This window comes from Scyliorhinus torazame, chromosome 8 (genome assembly GCF_047496885.1).
Source record: "Scyliorhinus torazame isolate Kashiwa2021f chromosome 8, sScyTor2.1, whole genome shotgun sequence".
Lineage (NCBI taxonomy): Eukaryota > Metazoa > Chordata > Chondrichthyes > Carcharhiniformes > Scyliorhinidae > Scyliorhinus > Scyliorhinus torazame.
Genome location: NC_092714.1, coordinates 105,252,958 through 105,275,488, shown reverse-complemented (window position 1 = coordinate 105,275,488; position 22,531 = coordinate 105,252,958). Strand labels below are relative to the sequence as shown.

General features: G+C 44.2%; 1 protein-coding gene across 14 annotated transcripts in view; it reads left to right on the top strand.

Moving 5' to 3' along the window:
* dmd (dystrophin) overlaps positions 1-22,531 on the top strand; it is a 3,042,490-nt gene that overhangs the window by 682,677 nt on the left and 2,337,282 nt on the right. The gene's annotated exons all lie outside the window — the stretch shown is intronic.

The following is a 22,531-nucleotide window of genomic DNA, read 5'->3' as shown; positions in this document are numbered from 1 at the left end:
GGTTTGCACCTGAACCGAAATGGGACCAGTAACCTTGCAGGGAGGTTTGCTCGTGCAGTTGGGGAGGGTTTAAGCTAACTTGTCGGGGGCCTGGATTCCTGAGAGTAGGTTCAACAGGGTAGATGCACAGCCAAAATCAGAAGAGACATCAAGTGAGTCAGGAAGGCATAGAATGTCTAGACCAGTTAAGTTACAAGGGTTTGGCAAGATTGGATGGTATTTATTTTAATGCAAGGAGTCTGACGAATAAGGCAGATTAATAGAGGCACAAATTAAACATGGGGATTTGATGACAATGCTGTCACTGAGACATGGTTGAGAGAGGGGCAGAATTGGCTGCTCAATATTCCAGGGTACAGGATCTTCAGGTGAGATAGGAAAGGACGGAAAAGAGGAGGGGGTGTCTCAATTTTGATCAGGGAATCAATTACAGCTATACGAAGGAACTGAAACAATATGGGCAGAACTTAAAAACCAAAAAAAGAGCAATCACATTGCTGGGGGTGTTCTATAGGCCCCCAACAGTCCGCGAGAAATAGAAGAGCAGATTTTTGAGACGTATAAAGTAATAGGGTAATGACAGTGGGTGATTTCAACTTCCCCAATATTAACTGGGGTAGCCATAGTGTGAAAGGTTCAGAGGGGGTGGAATTCTTAAAATGTATCCAGGAGAAACTTTTAAGCCACACTATTTAATTTTCGGTAACTAAGTTGGGCAAATGGTTGAAGTATCAATGGGGAAGCATATTGTAGACAGTGATCATAACTCCGTTAGATTCAGGATTGTTATGGAAAAGGACAAGGATGGGTCTGAGATCAAATTTCCAAACTGGGGACAGGATGATTTTAATAAGATCAGAGAAGATTTGGCCAGAGTGGACTGGGAACAGACACTTTTAGGTAAATCTGTGACAGAACAGTGGGACGCATTCAAGAAGGGAATAGGGAACAGGGCCAACATGCTCCAATCATTTTTAATTCCTCTCTTTGCCACAGGAGGGGTGCTGGAGCACTGGAGGAAATGTGATACCATATTCAAAAAGGGACGAAGGGATAAACCAGGAAACTACAAGCCAGTCAGTCTAATCACAGTGGTGGGGAAACTATTGGAAGCAATTCCAAAAGACCGAATTAATCTGCATTTGGAGAGGCAGTGATTAATCAGGAACAGTCATCATTGTTTTGTAGAGGAGGTCATATCTGACCAACTTTATTGAATTTTTCGAAGAGGTGACCAGGTGTGTAGATGTGGAAAATGCATTTGACGTAGTCTACTTTGGCTTCAGCAAGGCCTTTGATCAGGTTCCACGTGGGAGACCGATATCGAAGGCAAAGAACAATACAGCACAGGAACAAGCCCTTCAGCCCTCCAAGCCGGCACCAATCACGTGTCCTATCTAGATCAACTGCCTGTATCCTCCAATACCCTGCCTGTTCATGTGACTATCCAGATAAGTCTTAAAGGTCGCTAAAGCATCTGCCTCAACCACCTCACTTGACAGTGCATTCCAGGCCACCACCACCCTGTGTAAAAAGAACATCTCCTGCACATCTCCACTGAACCTATCCCCCCTCACCTTGAACTTTTGCCTCCTTGTAATTTTCAATTCCACCCTGGAAAAAAGCCTCCAACTGTTCTCCCTATCTACACCCCTAATAATTTTATAAACTTGTAGCACGTCGCCCCTCAGCCTCCATCTCTCTAGGGAGAACAATCCCAGTTTATTCAATCGTTCCTCATAGTTAATACCCTCCATACCAGGCAACATCCTGGTAAACCTTTTCTGTACTCTCTCCAAAGCCTCCACGTCCTTCTGGCAATGCGGTGACTAGAATTGGACACAGTATTCCAAATGTGGCCAAACCAACGTTCAATTTAACTAACATAATTTTTGAGTTTTTTATACTCAATACCCCGTCCTATGAAGGCAAGCATGCCATCTGCTTTCTTTACCACCATTTCCACCTGTGCTGCCACTTTTAAGGATCTGTTGACCTGCACGCCCAGATCTCTCTGTGTCTCTATGCTCCTGATAGTTCTGCCATTTATTTTATTGCTCCCACCTGAATTGGATCTACCAAAATGCATCACCTCACATTTGTCCAGATTAAATTCCATCAGCCATTTCTCCGCCCAATTTTGCTGCCTACCTATATCCTGTTGTATTCTCTGACAATCTTCATTACTATCCGCAACTCCTGCAATCTTAGTATCCTCCGCAAATGTGCTAATCAGATCTGCTACATTTTCTTCCAAGTCATTTTTATATATCACAAACAGCAGAGGTCCCAGTATTGATCCCTGGGGAACACCACGAGTTACAGACCTCCATTCGGAACAACATCCTTCCACTGCTACCCTCTGTCTTCTATGGTCAAGCCAGTTCTGAATCCATCCAGCTAGTTCACCCCTGACCCCATGTGATTTAACCTTTTGCACCAGCCTGCCATGAGTGACCTTATTAAATGCTTTACTAAAGTCCATGTAGACAACATCCACACCCCTTCCCTCGTCAATCATTTTTGTCACCGCCTCAAAATACTCAATCAAATTAGTGAGATCTGATCTCCCTCGTACAAAACCATGCTGTCTGTCGCTAATAAGACCATTCATTTCCAAATGTGCATAGATCCTATCTCTGAGAATCGTTTCCAACAATTTCACTATCACTGACATCAGGCTCTCTGGCCCATAATTACCGAGGTTATCCTTGCAACCCTTCTTAAATAACGGTACAACATTGGCTATCCTTTAATCCTTTGGAACTCACCTGTGGCCAACGAGGATACAAAGATTTCTGTTAGAGGCCCAGCGATATCATCTCTTGTCTCCCTCAGTAATCTGGGATAGATGCCATCTGGCCCTGGGGATTTGTCTACCTTAATGCTTTTTAACACATCTAACACTTCCTCCCGACCTGTTCTAAAGTGTTTACACATCCCTCTGAGACACCACCAATGTATGTGTCCCTCTCCTTTATGAATACCGATGCAAAATACTCATTAAGGATCTCATCTACTTCCTTTGATTCAACACATAATTTCCCTCCTTTGTCCTTGAGTGGACCAACTCTTTCTCTCGCTACCCTCTTGTTCCTAATAAACGTATAAAATGCCTTGAGATTCTGCCAAGGACATTGACCCCCTTTTTTTTGCCCTCCTAATTCCCTGCTTGAGCTCTTTTCTACTTTCCTTGTATTCTTCAAGTGCTTCATCTGTTTTTAGTTGCCTGTACCTCACGTATGCATCTTTTTTCTTTTTGACCTGACTCTCAATTTCCCTGGTCATCCATGGTTCCTGAGTTCTGCCTTTCCTGTCCTTCCTCTTTACTGGCATATGCCTGTGCTGCACTCCCATCAACTGCTCCTTAAAAGACTTCCACATACCAAATGTGGATTTACTCTCAAAGAGCCTCTCCCAAACAACTATCTCCAAATCCTGCCTTATCTGGTTGCAGTTAGCTTTCCCCCAATTTAGCATCTTAATCCTAGGACAACACTCGTCCTTACCCATGACTATCCGAAAGCTGACGGAATTGTGGTCACTGTTCGCCATATGTTCCCCCACTGTAACTTTGATGACCTTGCCGGGCTTTTTCACGAGTACTAGGTCCAGTACAGCCCCCCTCTAATCAGACTATTCACAAATTGTTCCAAAAAACCTTCTTGGACACACTTAACAAATTCCTCACCATCCAGATCCCTACCCTAAGGGATTTCCAGTCAGTATTAGGAAAATTAAAGTCTCCCACTACAATAACCCGATTATTTCCACATCAATCCAGAATCTGCTTACATATCTGTTCTTCAACTTCCCGTGGACTGTTGGGAGGCCTGTAGTACACCCCCATCATAGTAACTGCCCCCTTCCTGTTTCTGAATTCTACCCACAGTGCCTCGTTACTTGATTCATCCATGGTGTCCTCCCTCTGTACAGTTGTAATATGTTCTCAAAGCAGCATTGCAACACCCTCACCTCTTTTACCTTCCTCCCTGTCTCACCTAAAGCACCTATATCCTGTAATATTTAGCTGCCAGTCCTGTCCCTTTTTTAACCAAGTATCCGTTACAGTAACCACTTCCAAGTTCCGTGCATGAATCAAGGCTTTAAATTCAATTGTCTTACCTGTTATAATCCATGCATTGAGCCATGGGATCTAAGGAAATTTGGCAAATTGGATCCAAAATTGGCCGATTGGCAGGAAGCAGAGGGTGATGGGCACGGGGTGTTTTCCTGACTGGAAGCCGATGTCCAATAGGGTCCCGCAGGGATCAATGTTAGGGCTCTTGCTGTTTGTGGTTTATATAAATGATTTAGATATGAATGTAGGATGGTTGAAAGTAAGTTTGCGGATGATACAAAAAGTGGCGGGGTGGTAAATAGTGAGGGGGGATAGCCTTCGATTACAGGAGGAAATAGACAGACTGGTCAGATGGGTGATCGGTGGCAAATGGAATTAAATCCGGATAAATCCTGTCTCACCAGCAGGGCAGACCAAGCCGTGGGTGCAGTCTAGAGGGAGTTGCCCTGGGAATCCTGAACATCGACTCTGGACCCCATGAAGTCTCATGGCTTCAGGATAAACGTAGGCAAGGAAACTTCCTGCTGATTACCACGTACCGGCCACCATCAGTTGACGAATTGGTAATCCTCCATGTTGAACACCACTTGAAGGAAGCACTGAGGTGGGAAGAGCGCAGAATATATTCTGAGTGGGGAACTTCAATATCCATCACCAAGAGTGGCTCGTTAGTGCCACCACAGGCTGAACAGGCTGGGCCCTAAAGGACATAGCTGCTAAACCAGGACGGCAGCAGGTGGTGAGGGAACCAACGAGAGGTAAAAACATACTTGGCCTCATCCTGACCAATCTGCCTGCTGCAAATTAATCTGTCCATGACAGTATCGGTAGAAGTGATCACCACACAGTCCTTGTGTGACAACGTCCCGTCTCCACATTCAGGACACCCTCCATCGTGCTGTGTGGCACTACCACTATGCTAAATGGGATAGACTTCGAACAGATCTCGCAACTCAAGACTGGGCATCCATGAGGCACTATGGGCCATCAGCAGCAGCAGAATTGTATTCAACCAAAAACTGCAACCTCATGGCCCGGCATATTCCCCGCTTTACCATTACCACCAAACCAGAGGATCAACCCTGGTTCAATTAAGAGTGCAGGAGAGCATGCCAGGAGCAACACCAGGCATACCAAAAAATGAGGTGTCAACCTGGTGAAGCTACAACACAGGGCTACTTGTGTGCCAAACAGCATAAGCAGCAAGTAATAAACCGAGCTAAGCAATTCCACAACTAACGTGTCAGATCTAAGCTCTGCAGTCCTGCCACATCCAGCCATGAATGGTAGTGGACTATTAAACAACTCGCTGGAGGAGGAGGCTACACAAAAATCCCCATCTTCAATGATGGAGGAGCCCAGCACATATGTGCAAAAGACGAGGCTGAGGCATTCGCAACAATCTTCAGCCAGAAGTGCCGAGGGGATGATCCATCTCGGTCTCCTCTGGAAGACCCCAGCATCACAGATGTCAGTCTTCAGCCAATACAATTCACTCCACATGATATCAAGAAACAGCTGAAGGCACTGGATACTGCAAAGGCCATGGGTCCTGTTAATATTTCGGCAATAGTCCTGAAGTCTTGGCTCTCGAACTTGCCACTTAGCCAAGCTGTTCTAGTGCAGCTACAGCACTGGCATCTACCCAGCAATGTGGAAAATTGGCCAGGTGTGTCCTGTACACAAGAAACAGGACAATACAACCCAGTCAATTACTGCCCTATCAGTCTACTCCATCATCAGTAAAGTGATGGAAGGAGTCATCAACAGTGCTATCAAGCGGCACTTACTTGGCAATAACCTGCTCATGGACACTTAGTTTGGGTTCCACCAGGGTCACTCAGCTCCTGACCTCATTACAGCCTTGGTTCAAACATGGATGTAAGAGCTGAATATCAGATGGGAGGTGAGAGTGACTGCCCTTGGCATCAAGGCAGCATTTAACCGAGTATGGCATCAAGGAGCCCTAGCAGAACTGGAGCAAGTGGGAATCAGGAGGAAATCTCTCAGCTGGTTGGAGTCATATCTGGCACAAAGGAAGATGGTTGTGGTGGTTTTAGGTCAATCGTCTCAGCTCCAGGACATCACTGCAGGAGTTCCTTAGGGTAGTGTCCTGGGCCCAAACATCTTCAGCTGCTTCATCAATGACCTGCCTTCCATCATAAGGTCAGAAGTAGGAATGTTTGCAGATGATTGCACAATGTTCAACATCATTCACGACTCCTCAGATAATGAAGCAGCGTATGTCCAAATGCAGCGAGACCTGGGGAATATCCAGACTTGGGCTGACAAGTGGCAAGTTACATTTGCGACACACAAGTGTCAGGCAATGACCATCTCTGACAAGAGAGGATCTAACCATCGCCCCTTGAAATTCAATGGCATTACCATTGCTGAATCCTCTACAATCAACATCCTGGGGGTTGCCATTGATCAGAAACTGAACTGCACTAGTCACATTAATACTTTGGCGACCAGGGCAGGTCAAAGGCTTGGAATCCTACGTGGAGTAATTCACCTCCTGACCCGCTAAAGCCTACAAGGCACAAGACAGGAATGTAATGGAAAACTCTCCATTTGCCTGGATGAGTGCAGCTCCAACAACACTCAAGAATCTCTATACCATCCACGGCAAAGCAGCCCACTTGATTTCTCCTCTTTCCACAAACATTCAAACACTCCATCACCGACGAACAGTAGCAGCCTTGTGTACTATCTACAAGATGCACTGCAGTAACTCACCAAGGTTCTTTAGTCAGCACCTTTCAAACCCACGACCACTACCATCTGGAAGGACAAGAGCAGTGATTACCTGGGAACCCCACCACCTGGAGGTTCCCCTCCAAGTCACTCACCACCCTGATTTGGAAATATATCGCCGTTCCTGCGCTGTCGCTGGGACAAAATCCTGGAACTCTCTACCTAACAGCACAGTGGGTGTACCTACACCTGAAGGACTGAAGTAGTTCAAGAAGGCAACTCACCACCGCCTTCTGAAGGGCAACTAGGGATGGGCAATAAATTATGGCCTAACCAGCGTCACCCACATCCCGTAAATGAGTAAAACATTTTTTTTTTAAAGTATGAGGTGATGCACTTGGACAGGACAAACAACGCAAGGGGATACATGATAAATGGCAGGACCTTGGGAAGAACCAAGGATCACAGGAACCATCGTATGCATATACACTGGTCCCTTAAGGTAGCAGAACAGGTGGACACAGTGGTTAAGTAGGTATATAGTATACTTGCATTTATTACCAAGACATAGAGTTTAAGAGCAGGGAGGTTATGCTGGAACTGTATAAAATGTTGGTTGGGCCACAGTTAGAATATTGTGTGCAGTTCTGGAATCCATATTATAGGAGGGATATGGTAGTGCTGGAAAGGGTGCAGAGGAGATTTACCAGCAACCTGCCTGGATTGGAGAGTTTTAGTTGTGAAGAGAAATTGGACAGACTTGAGGTGTTTCCCTTGGAGCAGAGGAGACTGAGTGGGGTCATGATTGAGATGTATGAAACTATGAGTGGCATAGATAAATAGGAAGAAACTTTTCCCCTTGGGGGAGGGATCAATGACCAGGACACATAGATTTAAGGTAAGGAGCAAGACACCCATTTCTGCCCCTATGAAGTGATGCCCTGGAGCTGAGATGACATACACTAACAACCAGAGCCATCTTCCTTGGTGCTTGGTAAAACTCCAACAGGGAGCATTTTCCCCATGATTCCTATTGACTTCAGTTGTGCTTAGGCTCATTGGTGACTTGGTCAAACTTGTCGAGGGCAGTCATGCTTGCCTCACCTTTGAAATTCCGCTCTTTTGTCCATGACTATACTGAGGTCAAGAGCTGACTGGCCCTGACAGAACCCAAATTGAGTGTCAGTGAGCAGGTTATTGCCAAGCAATGCCGCTTGATCGCACTTTTGATAACCCCTTCCATCGCTTTACTCATGATTGAGAGTAGACTGCTGTGATGCCGTGTACCTCCGGAGGAAGCTAAGATGGATCATTCACTCGGCACTTCTGGCCGAAGATTGTAGCAAATGCTTCAGATTCATGTTTTGCATTTGCTGAAAAATGATGATTGTGCCAATTTTTACTCAGAATTCATTGACAGTGAAATATTACCAACATATACCTGCTAATTCAACTACACAGTTTCAGTGAGTGTCTCAAACCCCAATTCATGCCTTCCACCTGCAATTAATTAAGCACAATGATATACAATCAGTAATACTCCCTGTTTAGAAGCTAACATTTTTGCAGATTAAACAGCTTCAAACTGATATTTCAAGAGAATTAATTTGATAGTTAATCATGCCTATGTTTTGCATGAAAAACGAGGAGGAAAAGTTCAGTCCAACAAGACTCCCCTTCCTATTCTAATACACAGCTCCATTTTAAATATTACTTTGTCGGGCAGCATGGAGACATAGTGGTTAGCACGGCTGCCTCATGGCACCGAGGACCCGGGTTTGATCCCGGCTCCGGGTCACTGTCCGTGTGGAGTTTGCACATTCTCCCCGTGTCTGTGTGGGTCTCGCCCCCACAACCCAAAGATGTGCAGGATAGGTGAAGTGGCCATACTAAATTGCCCCTTCATTGGAAAAAAAATAATTGGGTACTTTAAATTCATATAAAAAGAATGTTATGTTTAATTGCTATCTTTGCCGAAAGATTCTCCTAAAAGATATCTTCATTGAAGTACGGATGTTCTTCCTCGTATAAATAAAAAACAGAAAATGCTGCCGTTAACGTTTTCGAATCTGTATTGTCGTGATCTCTGTATGTGTTAATACATGTTCAGTTAATGTAAAGTAAGTACAGACAAATGATCACGAGATCACGGCAACTCTAAGAAGACCGATAAAGAGGAGTTTCCCGCTCTTTCTTGGTGTGTGGGAGTTAGTGTGGGTAGAGAGCAGCTAGAGTGAAGATGTGATTAGATCAGAGTGCAGTGTATTGTAATTATGATTGTTAATTTAATATAAACTTACTTACTTGTTTTACTAGTTTGGTATTGAAGTGAAAGAACTCACTTGTTTATTATATGTTACTCAATAAACATTTTGTCATCACCTGGAAGACTTTGGATATTTCTCAACAGAATTCAAGACAAAAGAGTAATATTTATATTACAATTTAGTAATATGACATGGTATCAGGTTAAAATAAGCTTTAAGAAAGACTAGTAAGAAAATTAGAGAAGAAAAGATAAAGATCCGGTCCTAACTATTCGACTGTGGAGGTCATTGCAGCAATCGGATCCTCGACAGCAAATCGATTCGATGGACCAAGTGCAGGTTCCCAGACACCCTAAAACTACTGGTAACTTAAATCTTAATTGGAAGTTATTTAAACAATAATTCTAGCTCTATTTAGAAGCTCACGATTTAAATACAGCCTCTGAAGCTAGCCGCATAGCTTTGCTTCTGTCCCTGGCAGGTCAGCAAGCTATTGAAATTTATAATTTGTTTATTTTTGCTGAAGGCGAAGGTAAAAATAAATTTGGCGTGATTGTCGCAAAATTTGATGATCATTGCAAAATGGAAACCAATGAAATTTTAGAGCGATTCAGATTTCACAAGCGTTTACAAAAGAATGTGTTACGAATGTAAACACTCGGCAAGACAAAAGAGTAATATTTATATTAAAATTTAGTAATATAACATGTCTGACCCTTTTTCAGAGCTCTGGAGAGTTATAAGCGCTCAAATAATTTACTCTATTTCTCTCCCAAGAGATGGTGCCAAACCTGCTGAGTTTTTTCAGCATTTTCTATTTTAATTTCACAATTCCAACATCACAATATTTTGCTTTTATTTTAGTGTTCTTCCTCATATTTTGTGAAAAGTTTGTCATATGTTTTGAGTTCCCACCACCGTTTCATTTGGAGTTCGTCAAAATTGAAATGTGATATAAGTTTCTATCTGTACACCAGCTTAAATTGGCAAGGTAGTTTGTCATTAGATTCAACTTCTACATTCTCTTGCTTTTCACGTTGAAAGGGAGAATGCATTTTAGACTGCTGGACAAAAGCATCTTGGCTGTGAGTTTGAATAATTATTGAATAAAGATAAGTGACAACTTTTCAGAAGAGCAACATCTATGGAAATCTGCCGTCATTGTCAATCACATGAAATAGGCAATGAACAGCAGCAGTAATAGCTGATAATGAGTTAACAAAATAGACTAAGGTTAGAAGAGGAGCGACACAAGGACGTGTTATATCGCCCAATCTGAATTCATTAGAAGAGACTGTCTGTTTGACTCAGACATTGCTTTCAGGATTAATGGAAAATAAGTAAACAACGAGAGGTATGCTGCTGGTACTGGCCTGATTGTAGATACAAGAGAGAGATTACAAAAATACTTGAGAAGGTAAATTTGGCAAGTTTGGATAATAAATGGAAAATAAATGCTTGGAAGATAAATTGTAAAGACAATTGATCTTCAGGTGAACAGTATGTAAGTGGAACAAATAAATTGAATTGTGTTTCAGTTGTACTGTTGAATAACTGTATTATTCAATACAGTTGAATAATGTATTGAACTGTACAATGGATGGTATTGTACCATCTATTAGTTATAAAGTTATAAGACTTTGAACAATGTGAAGGAGTTTCTGTGCTAGCACCACCAATTTCTTTGATGTCATTTGAAATGTGGTTCGTCAAACATATTCTGTAAGTTATTTGAGTGGTAAGCATGACTGGATACAAGAGAAAAAGATATGAGGCTGATGATCAGAAACCCATACTCTGACCTGGTTAGTAATATCACTTTAAGTCAGAAGGAAAGTTATTTTGATTTTTAAAGAAAAAGGTGGAAGGTAATCAGTTGAGAGACAGACCAGAATGGCTGTAGCTAATGTCATGCGAGAGTACCTTTTAAGAAATGGGTGTTTATCAAATAGCTGCAGGGATGTCAGAGTACGGGTAGAGCTTGGTTTTCTGTCTGTTTTTACTTTCATTTTTGAGCTGACAGCTACAGTGTGTGTGTTTAGTTTAGTTTTCAGAGTTGGAGCTGCATCCAGCCAAACAAGGTGTAATTTTGATCTCTCTCTGTGTGAAAAGAATGTCTTCAGATCACTTGCTAATTTAAAAGTGATAACTGCTCCCAGTAGAGAATTTAAACCTGATGTCTTTGTTGAAGAGGGTATTTGTCTTATGGATGTTGCTAGGAAAGATTAAGGGTTACTTAGAGAGTACTGTATTCTTTGGGGGAAGTATTTGAGTTGATAGTTGCTAAGATGTTTACTGTGTGTTTATAAAATGTTAACTGGATTCATAGAATAAATGCTGTTTTGTTTTAAAAGTATTTTAAATCTCTGTTGCATCACACTTGTAGAGTGGGACCTTGTGCTCCCCATAACCAAAATCTATGAAAAGTTGTGGGTCAGGTGAACTCCATGATACACTTTGGGGTTCTCTAAACCCTGGCCCGTAATTCTAGACACTATGATAAAATAGATAGGTTGACAAGGAGGCTGCAATCTACCATTCCCATTTCTATTCCTCATTTGATTCTTTGGTTCTTTTCATGCTTTTTTCATATTCAATTCACTCACCTCACTCATTCACCTTACTTATCTCATCTCTCTCATTCACCTCACATATGCATATTGGAGTGTAAAATTGAGCTCAGTACAATCCATTGTTTGGGTGCTACGGGTGTCATTTTGGGGACAGCAGTGGTGCCTCATTTGCATGCTCACATTTCTTGCACAAATAGTGGTGAGTACGAGTTTGGTTAGGATGTTAGCGGGCCAGCAGCTTGGTAGAATGGAAAGCAGATAGATAATGATACTGATCAGCATGCAATGCTGACATCAGCGCTGCCATTTCCGTTCACTCCCCTCATCTTCCTTTGCACAGCGGAACATGTGTCCAAGCAGAAAGGGCTCTCATCAGCATAATTTGCGGCACGCCCCTCCCCTGCTGACAACTCAGTTCACGTGAATGAAGTTGATAAACAGCTTCCACTCCACGTATGTCAAACTTAACTTTTTTCAGGTGTAAAAATTATCCCAGGTCGCTCGCTCGCTCAGACCCTCGCCTTTTGCGGCGCAGAGTCCCACCAACTCATCAAAATCCGTCTCCGGGCTATCAGGGAGGCAAAAGCCAAGATAGCGGCCTCTCTCTCCACTTGAACTCCCGGATCTTGCAACACTAGAGAATATTGCCACCTCCAGATTCGGAACTACTACTAGGCCATGATTTTCAGACATTGCATCCAAAAACCCTTTCCAAAACCTCCTTAAACTTGGACACGCCCAAGACATGGACATGGTTCGGCAGCCGTCCCGCACATCACCCACACCTATCCTCCACCCCAGAAAAGAACCAGCTCATCCTCGAGATAGTCATGTGGGCTCTGTGCACTACCTTAAACTGGATGAGGCTTAACCTCACACACAATGAGGAAGCATTCACCCTCCACAGGATTTCCGTACAAATCCTGGTTCCCAACTCTGCCCCCAGCTCTTCCTCAAACTTGAGTCTGACCTCCTCCACAGGAGTGTCCTCCCTATCCACCAGCTCTCCATATTTATCTGCCCCTCTCCCTTCCCCAATGTCATCCTCTGGAAACAACTTGTCTTGCAGCACCGGATGTGGCAACTCCAGAAAGGACAGCACCTCATTTCTGACTAAGTTACTGAACCTGATTCCCTTAGGCAACTGATACGTCTCCTCAAGCTCCCCCAGGCCTGCAAAATTTTCTCCCACAAACAAGAGGCCCTTTGGCCCATCAAGAATTGTGGCCAGCTGTTGCATGCTGCACAATCTGCCATCACGAAGACACAACTGTTAGCTCCAGTTCTGCACTGAGGACTTGAGGAGGAAGACAAAATGACCGGGACAGCCTTTTTCTACTTGCGCGGTCCGAGAAATTGAGAGCAATACCAGTAACTGCAACCCCAAGACCATACCTACCAACTGTTCCACAGCTTTCCTTCCCTTCATCATTGCCATCAGTGCATCCATTTGGCCACAATGCAAAAAATAAAAACCGCCACAGAATAAATATGCCAAACCAAATTTATAAGGGAATTCATGGCATATTGCATGCAAATGTAAACTCATCACAGTTGCACTTTCCTTTGCGCGCCTGTCTTCCATGTGTTTTTGCATATCCTAGTGCTCCGAAAATCCAATCATTCATAGGATTGTTACCCTCAACATCAAACTAAATCCTCTACCCTAGGGGTTGCAGCATAGCCGGCGTAAGGCTGCTGACTTTCAGTAGAAGTGCCTGCAAATGGTTTTTCAGGATGACCTTGAGCAGCTCCAGGCCGAGACACCTTGGTGTGGGCTGACTGAGCCAGCTTGACACGGATGTTCGAAGCTTGGGCTGGCTGGCTGATGGGCCACAGCAGGGGCATGAGCAGACTGCGTAGGGAAAGAATAGGGACATGTGTCTGGAGGGCTTCCTGATGTCTGCAGATAACGGACTTCCCATTTCTTTCCATCTCCACCACCAAAATCTCCAGTGCATGACCCAAACATCTTTGTGTCTGCTGGTCCCTGTTGTGCTGTTTCTCACAGTTTCCAAGCACAGATTCATTTTACTTCACAACTCCCAGCACCTGCTGCAGCCAGAGTACAGGTGTTGCTTTAATTGGTTCTCATAATTTTTAACTCCCTGGTGATGCATGCAGTTTGCACTGGCTACAAGCAGAAATCATTCCAAAGAGCAGGTAGCACAAAGTTGGCGTGCATTTGATTCGGTGGGGACAGGTTAATTGCGTAACCCTGTACCTGTTTTCACATGCCATCTAATTTAGATCCTCTATCTCCTGTGCTACATGTTGTGTGCTATAATGATATAAAGGCATCACTTGCTTATAAGGGTTTGTGCAAGCACTTTGGCCTGAATTTTCCTTTAATTTGACAAAGGCTGAAAGCATGCAGGAAAATCAAGGCTGAAGTCACCAACCTCTCCGCCTTCTCCGCTGTGTCATCTCTGACTTTTTGTGGAAAACATAAAGGGGCAACTCCCATGACATATTGTTGGCGGAGCAGGGTGGGTTCTGATTGAGCCAGCAACTTTTGAAGTTCGAGGTGTCATTTTTAAAACCTTCCCAGTGCAAAGAAATTCACTTTTAGAACGGATTACCTGGGTACTGCCTCCGCCACTGATTTTCCATTCTCGTCAATGAACCCGCCCGACAAAAATGGCAGTCGAAAATCACAGCTTTTGTGCATTCATTTCGCAATTCTTGAAACACATGCACATATATACATGGATAGAAAACTTTCAACGTAGCTGTGTGCTTGTTGTGGTGATATGCATCAACACAGAAAGACTCCCACAGCGAGACCACTGCACAACTCCGCTGAGAGCGCACAGATCGACTCCACAGCGAGACCACTGCATGACTCCACACTGTGAACGATGCCAGACTCCACAGGGAGAGCGATACAAGCCTCCACAGTGAGCTCGTTGACAGACTCCACGATGGAAGCAACGCAAGACTCCAGAGCGCAGTCCTTGCATGAACAAGACCATGAAGGTCTAGCAACCTTATCTGAGCAACCAGCAGCAGACGATGCAAGTCTGCCATGCTCAAGTGCACAGCAAGATGACTATGACCTGTCTACCACGCTCACGTGATCAACAAAAAGACTATGACGGTCTACCCAGATTATTTGAGCCACCAGAAGAAGACTCTTAACAGTCTACCCAGCTCATCTAACCAACAAGAAGACACTGAAGGTCTACCCACTGTGTGTGTGACAAGTGACTAAGGCTTCACAATTCCCATACAAGATGTGCGACATCTGAGCGAGACTGACAGATCTCAGCTAGTATGTACAGAGGCACTCGACAATCAAAGTGAGGCTACTGGTGACTCCAGTGACACCACGTTAATTCAAACCTCATCTACTCGAGCCTCTCCACAAGAACTTGAAATGACTCCAGGCGGGGAGCATCAAGAAACCAAAGGTGGTTCGGGTGAACCAGAAAGGGCTCCAGACGGGGAGCATCGACAAGCCGGAGATGATTCAAGTGAACCGGACATGACTCCAGACGGGGAGCGCCGAGGAATCAGAGACGGCATGCTCAATGAAACAGCAGATGCCACAAAGGACACTGACACAAGTAACTTTGTGAAGGAATTGAATTCTCCACTCGGTGCGGTCATTGAGCGCAACAAACACACCAAGCACATCAATAACAACAATGACAACAATAGAACAATAACTGGTACGACATGGTACAACTCTGCCCATGAAGGACAATGTTACTGCTCAGCTCAGAACAATGGCGAGAGTGCAAACATACCATGGCATGTCAACGCATCTTACCAATTCACGTTTGCTACACTACGGACAAGCAAACCAGCTTTCAGGAAAGATGTCATCAAGAATTGCTACCACAAGCATTAAAAAAAAGAGTCCACCCCAGAGTCCACCTCAGACAATGAAGTGATTTGACCATTTGAACACCTCCTGATGACTTCTTGGTTACATAAACACCAGGACACTGACGGCGTTCACAAGGCAATGACAACATCAACATCGACACTTCCATAACAGCGCAAGAAAGCCACTCGACCGTGTAAATTCATGAACTTTGGACTCGTAACTATTATTTGGTATTGTATAATCCTCAAAGTCATCATAACTATTTTTTGATCTTGTATCGTCATCACAGTCATCATAACTTGTACATGTCATCGCTTATTTACCTGTTTTTGTTCAATATTTCATTAACACTGTACAGAAAATATGTAACATGAAAAAAGGGAGGATGTGGTGATATGCATGACTGTAAATACACAAAGGGTTAATGTAAATACATTACGACTAAGTAAACACTAGAGGGAGCACCAGAGACGTCATGACATGCAGACATACAGCTAATGAACACATAGAATAGGGCACGACCAATGGGCAGTCAAGACACTCAGAGCTGACACTACCACAAGGGGGCATTACACAACCCATATATAAGGACAGGGCACCCATGCTCTGTCTCTTTCCACAGGCGACACTTAGAGAGTAGGACAGGGGCAGATCAGAAGCATCACACCCACCACGTGGATTAGAGCAGACTGGTTAGTTAGACTGAGTTACTATAGCAAGATTAGCAGGAGAGTCGAACTCATAGAGAACTGTGCTAATGGTTCAATAAATCACATTGAACTTACTTCAACGTCTGGAGTATCTTTTGGTCAAAGCTGCATCGAGTTGCAGCCTGTGTTATCCCAGAGTACATTGACACATTCCCCTTGAAGTGATGGCATGCTGCTATTGCACTGCACTTCAACATCCACTGTTCTCTTGTGTTGCTCATCTCTGTATTTATTTTTCAGAAGAGTTTACTTTGTGGAAAGCAAACCTGTTCACTATCTGATTCTAAATGGATCAAACTTGAGGCATATTGTCTTCATTTCTTTTCTTATGGCTTTCAGATATCCACTAATATTGGTTACTGCCCTATCTTAGGAATGAAAAACATTATTTTTATTTGAATCATTTCACTAATGATGCATTTGGAGTTTATTTTTTCAGTGATGTGTTGTTTCGGTGTCCCGATTGAAATATGTTGGAACTTAAACTGTTTTCTTAAAATTTCTAACTTGATTCAAAATATATACTTTTAATTGTCGACTGTGATTTACAAACATATGGTGCGGAATTCTCCCCCCCCCCCCCCCCCCCCCCACGCCCGGTGGGAGAATCGCCGGGGCGCCGTGTCCCGCCACGCCGCCCCGACGCCCGCACGCGATAACAGCGCGGGAACGCTGAGGGGGGGGCGGCCTGGGGGGGTGGGGGAGGGGGGTTATTGCACTGGAGGGGGCCTCAAATGGGTCTGGCCCGTGATCGGTGCCCACCGATTGGCGGGCCAGCCTCTCTGAAGGAGGACCTCCTTTCCTCCGTCGCCCCGCATGATGCACCCGACATCTTCTTGCAGGACGGCCTCTGGGAGGATGGCAACCACGCAGGTGCGGGTTATGTCATTTACGCGGCGTCAAGGCCTGGTGCGCTTAAATGATGCGACGCCGCTCCTAGCCCCCCGGGGGCAGGAGAATAGGGGGCTGGGAGCGGGCTCCGACGCCAGAGTGAAACACTCTGGTTTTCACTCCGGCGTCGGCACTTAGACTCCCGATGGGAGAATTGCGCCCATGGAGTTAGAGTTGGGAAGATTATGACCGGGTTTCTCTGTTCTGGAGCCTCAGTGCTCCTGCCAGCAGAGAATCGAGACTGGTCTCTGCTGGTGCAGGGAGCGTGACCCAGGTGTGAGTCTCTGTCCTTAACCATGCAGACATAGACATGGTAGAGAGCAAGCTGGATTCCATTGGAAACTTGGTGTATGGCTGCCATTTTGAGCAGACAGCCTGATGGAGAGGTACAACGGCAGATTTGCCCCCCATGACAACGCAAATCCTTCCCCCCTCTCCGTCTGACAAGTAGGAGAATCCTCTCACCCCATTACGGGAATATGGGTCAACCCGTCCCTCACAGCATGAGGGTGACCCAACCCCGAACTAAAGGCGGCTAAGTGGTTTCATTTTGTCTTATTCACAGCAGAAAGCACTTAGTTTCTTTTGACGTGATAAGAAGCTGTCAACCATAGCAAGATTGTTCATAAAAATTGTGATTAGCATCAATGCAGATAAATGGAAGTGCATTCAAGCGTGAAGAGAAAAATAGGTGAACAATCCAACAAGCTCTCTGGACTAATAAAACTGTCAATCACTGACTAGTGGAATGTATTGCTGTGTGAAATTGATGGGAGATTTGCATTTCAAAGGGTGTTAAGGGATTTGAAGCTCTGTCAAGTGTACTTGGCTTTCCAGGAAGTCTCTGATACTTATAGCAGCTGCTGCTTTAACACTTTTGTCTGAGCACAGTAAGAAGTCTTACAACACCAGGTTAAAGTCCAACAGGTTTGTTTTGAATCAGTAGCTTTTGGAGCACAGCTTCCTCCTCAGGTGAAGAAGGAGCTGTGCTCCGAAAGCTAGTGATTCGAAACAAACCTGTTGGACTTTAACCTGGTGTTGTAAGACTTCTTACTGTGCTCACCCCAGTCCAACGCCAGCATCTCTACGTCATGACTTTTGTCTGAGGCAGCAGATGTTAAGGCAGGGTGCGTGAAAATGCAGTGATCTTTTGTTGTACTGCCTGGACTGCCTTGCAGCTTTCAGGCAGTGGTCTCAGATTGAGGGTCTCTGATGGGGGGGTCAGTGGAGGAGGGGGAAGGGTTACTTTCATGATTGTGTGTTGTGGGGGGTGACCCATTATTCCTGTGGTGGGGAGAGGACGCACCTACTTGTCAGAGGGATGGAGGGCAAGGGGAGGGAGGGGGTAGGATTTGAATTGTGGGGGGCCTTCTGATGGACTTTAAGTAGCACCTCAGTTATGCACTGACCCCTTGACTTACCTCTGTGTCCACCGCTTCAGGGTCACACTTGGGCAAACTAGCATCAAAGCCCGCCCGGTGGATTTCTGCTAAGGGGGTCCGTGCAGTATTTGGGTGGGGGGTGTCATAATATCCACTCATGTATATAATGAGGTGCAGACAGGCAGTGATTGACACACAGAATGACCAGTAAGCACACAACACAGTGCAGCCAATCACCAGACAGGACACGACCACCATCAAGCCAGAGGGCACTAGGTTTCCCGCTCTCTCTGGACCTAGCCACTGAGGCAGTCAGAGTCCACGAGCTAGCAAGTGCAAACACCATGCAGTAGCTAGTAAATCTGGTCAGGCTACTACAAGGTCTCCAGTCAGTTCAGTATAGTGTCGACCCACAGCTGAATATGTATATTAGTTCTAGCTAATTGGATCTTGTTGGATCTTCTCCAGTGTTCGACGTCTGTTTCTAGCTTCCCTGCATCGAGTGCAGTCCACATCGAATCTACCTGCCTAACACATCAGGGGGTAAATGAATCGGGCTTCCAGCCTGTTAATTATATTGAAATGGATGCAAATCCTGAATTGCATCCTCCCGCTCACGTGGGGCGGTTAGCTCGCTGAGGCCACCAGCGAGGGATTGGAGCATCACAACTGGCGCCAAACCCAATTTTCTGGGAATGCTCCATTCCCCACCCGATCGGGAATCCTGATCGTGGCGTCAGGTGAAGGAGAATCCACCCCGATACATCTATCAATCTATCATTAGTTGCATTCTTTTCCTGGTTTGTTGGTTCTACTGATATGTCGAAGATGCCTCATATGGAAATTGCATTGTTGATGTATCATTCTCATGTCACAACTTTAGAGATTGTGTGTGTTTATAAAATCATTAGCTTATTATCTTTACCTTTTCAAAAATGATGATGTAAAAATGGCATCAGCTGGTTATGGAAATTCAAACTGCTGTAGCATTGATTTAGAGTCAAAACAGCTGCCTCTGATTGGGTAATCTGAATTAAAATAGAAAGATTTCCAATTGCAAAGTGAAATTGTTACAAGATATAGTAATGAGCTGATTGAAGTTAAATGTGTGTATTAAAATGTCTGTCAATGTTCAATGCACATGATTGTTATTCGCCGATGCTTACTCTTGAAGTACATTTGTTTATCTGTCCTCATTCATGCATAATACTGTCTACTTATCGCTACTGAGTTGATTTGAGAAAGAAGCAGTCAATGTTTTTCATTCCTGTAAACCTCTGTCATCCATTCTTATTCCAACGGCAATCTTCCTGGTTACTTCTCTCATGTCCTATTTTAAGCAGCTAATATCCTCTTGCAGAAACTAGGTCAGTTCAGGGGGAAAAGTGAACAATCCAGTTGGCTGATCAAAACCAAATAATGTTTTATGAGGTTTGCGTAGCTGATCTGTGCAAACAACGGTGGGTCAAAACTGACAGGTTTCCTATCTGGTTGCTGTGGTAACAAGATTGCCATAGCATAAAATGACTCGGAGCAAATGAAACTGGCAAGCTAGAAATGACCACCATACCTGTCCCATTGCTCAAGATGGCTAGATGTCTAGATAACTGGACTCGTCTCCTGCCGCCTCTTCCTCCCTCCATCAGCACCCCCCCCCCCCACCCCAGTCCCCTCTGCTATATAAACTCCAGGATGAGGCACTTACCATGGAGAAAAACTACTCAGGACTAATAAGAGGAAAAAGACTCCCTTCCTGACCCATTCGCACTGCTCTAATCACGACCAGTTCAGCACATCTGATGAATGATAAGAACTAAGAGTTACCAAACTATTCTTTTTTACAAGAAATAATTAATATTCAGAGGTTAGCAAAGGATTAAAACAAGCCATATTTATTTTCATAAAATAATATAGCATTTTAAACAGTGAGTTTCTGTCAGCACTAAGACCTTCTCAGCAGGTAGTTTGAAAATTGACCTTTTAAGGTTCATCATTATTCATTTTGTTCTTGGGACATAGGTGTGGATACCAAGGCCATTCATATAGTCCTTCCCAAGTAGATCTGAGAAGTTTATGCAGAACTGCCTTGAACTGCTGGAGTAATTGTCACAATATTATGATGTTAGGTTGGAAAGTTTTAGTCCCAGAAAAAGGAACAAGCAAAATTATTTGATCACATTCCTTTTTTAAGTCACTCCTGGTGTTAGCGTTGAAATTTCTTTGGGCCTCAATTATTTCCAATAATATTGACTTGGTTATGCTGATTTTTTTCACTTTACATTTAAATTCCTATGAGATTTCAACATAAGGGCCATTGGTCATGAATGGCATCAGCACTGACATTGAGCTGAATTTCACGACTACCAGCCAGACATGCTTACGATGAGGGTGGCGCAAGGTCATGGGACTTGCAGTAGTAGTTCTCTCCATTGACCATTTCTTTTCCTCCTTTGCCTCAAGGCAACCCTGGCATGTTCTTTGCTGAAGGTCCCAGCCAATGAGATTTGGCAACAGCTCTTGAGGGTGGGACTTCCTGTAGGGTGGAAGTACACCCCCCCCCCCCCCCCACCCCCCCCACCCCCCACCCCCTCCAAATCATAAAATCTAGCCCAAAGGTTTGATGTACATTACTGAATACACTCTTTGAGGACATTTTGAGCCAATGGGCAGGAATCTCTAGTCCCGCCCACTGCCAGGATCATCCAGTCTCCCCAAATGTCAGTGCAAAATCCTGGCCTATATATACTTCTCTTGCTTGACATCCAGACCAATCCCAAAGGCAAGCCCTTGCTTCTTGAAACCTGGCATGTCCTTGCTCCTTAAAACCAGAGTCTGTATCTGGCCTGTTTCCTGGTATTTTGTAGCGAACTGAAGGAACCATTTTTACTATATTTGCCTTATTTGTTATAACATGTAATCTTTCTTCACCTTGGAAGGTGTTTCAATGAAGTTAACTAGATCATTGCTTAGATTATTAAAAGGTATTTATTAACTGGCAAATGGATAAGTGAACAGACGCAATGATTTTATTTATAGCTATAATCTTTCCCCAGAAAATCGAAGTAACTCCTGCAATAAATTGCACTGTCAGTTTAATCAGGCATAGCAACCTGAACATTAATGCTTGCAGGGGGGTTTGCTGCTGTTCATCTTCGAGATCTTATCTAATCAACATCTCTGTGAATTCCAATGGACCAAGCAGTTTTTTACAAACTAGGTTGAGAAATACTTTTCAAAATCTGAATACGGGAAGGGAAGCATAAATTTATGCTTCTGAAACTCAAACGAATAACCAATTAAGTATATATATGAGAAAAATCCACATTTGAATTGAATGGCATGGCTCCTATTTAAGATGATTGATCCAGATTTAATGGGCGCGATTTTCCCCCACGCTGAGGCGTAAAAGCATCTTGTCATGGTGCAGGGTGGACGATGAAAGCCAAGATCCTGGGATCCACCTGACTTGCAACACCTCGTGAGATTCAACGATCAAGAATTTCTTCTAGAGTGTCCACCAGTGGTCTATTTATGAGTTGCTGGATAGGCCACTCATCACCTAAATCAACTAAGTAGAGCCTGCATGGCACATGCTGACACATATATGCACCTGAAAATCAGGGCTCTGCAATCATAAGATTGAACATTTAAGCAGTATTACATCCAGACATAAGTGGGCATGTTGTTTGTCCATTTGTCCAATCTTCCCTGCGTCCAAAGTTTGCACACAGGCCACAGGCAAGTTGGCCCCATTAAGCTACCAAGTGTGTGCCACTGTGCAAAAACTTTAAAGGGTTCGCCATTTAAAGGAATTTCCCACGCACTATGAAAAATTGACAGTCCCTGTCGGAATGCGGATCATACAGACCCATTTCGCTGTTCAACATAGATGTGAAAATAATTGTCAAGGTCCTGGCCAAGACACTGGAGAATTGCATGCCAGAGGAGGTCGCAGAGGACGGGCTTTGTCAAGAGTAGACAGCTAACTGTGAACATCGCTGCTCAATGTGATAATGATCCCATCCATGGAGAGAACCCAGAGGTGATCCTTTCCCTGGGGCAGGAAAGGCCTTCGACAGAGTCGAATGGAAG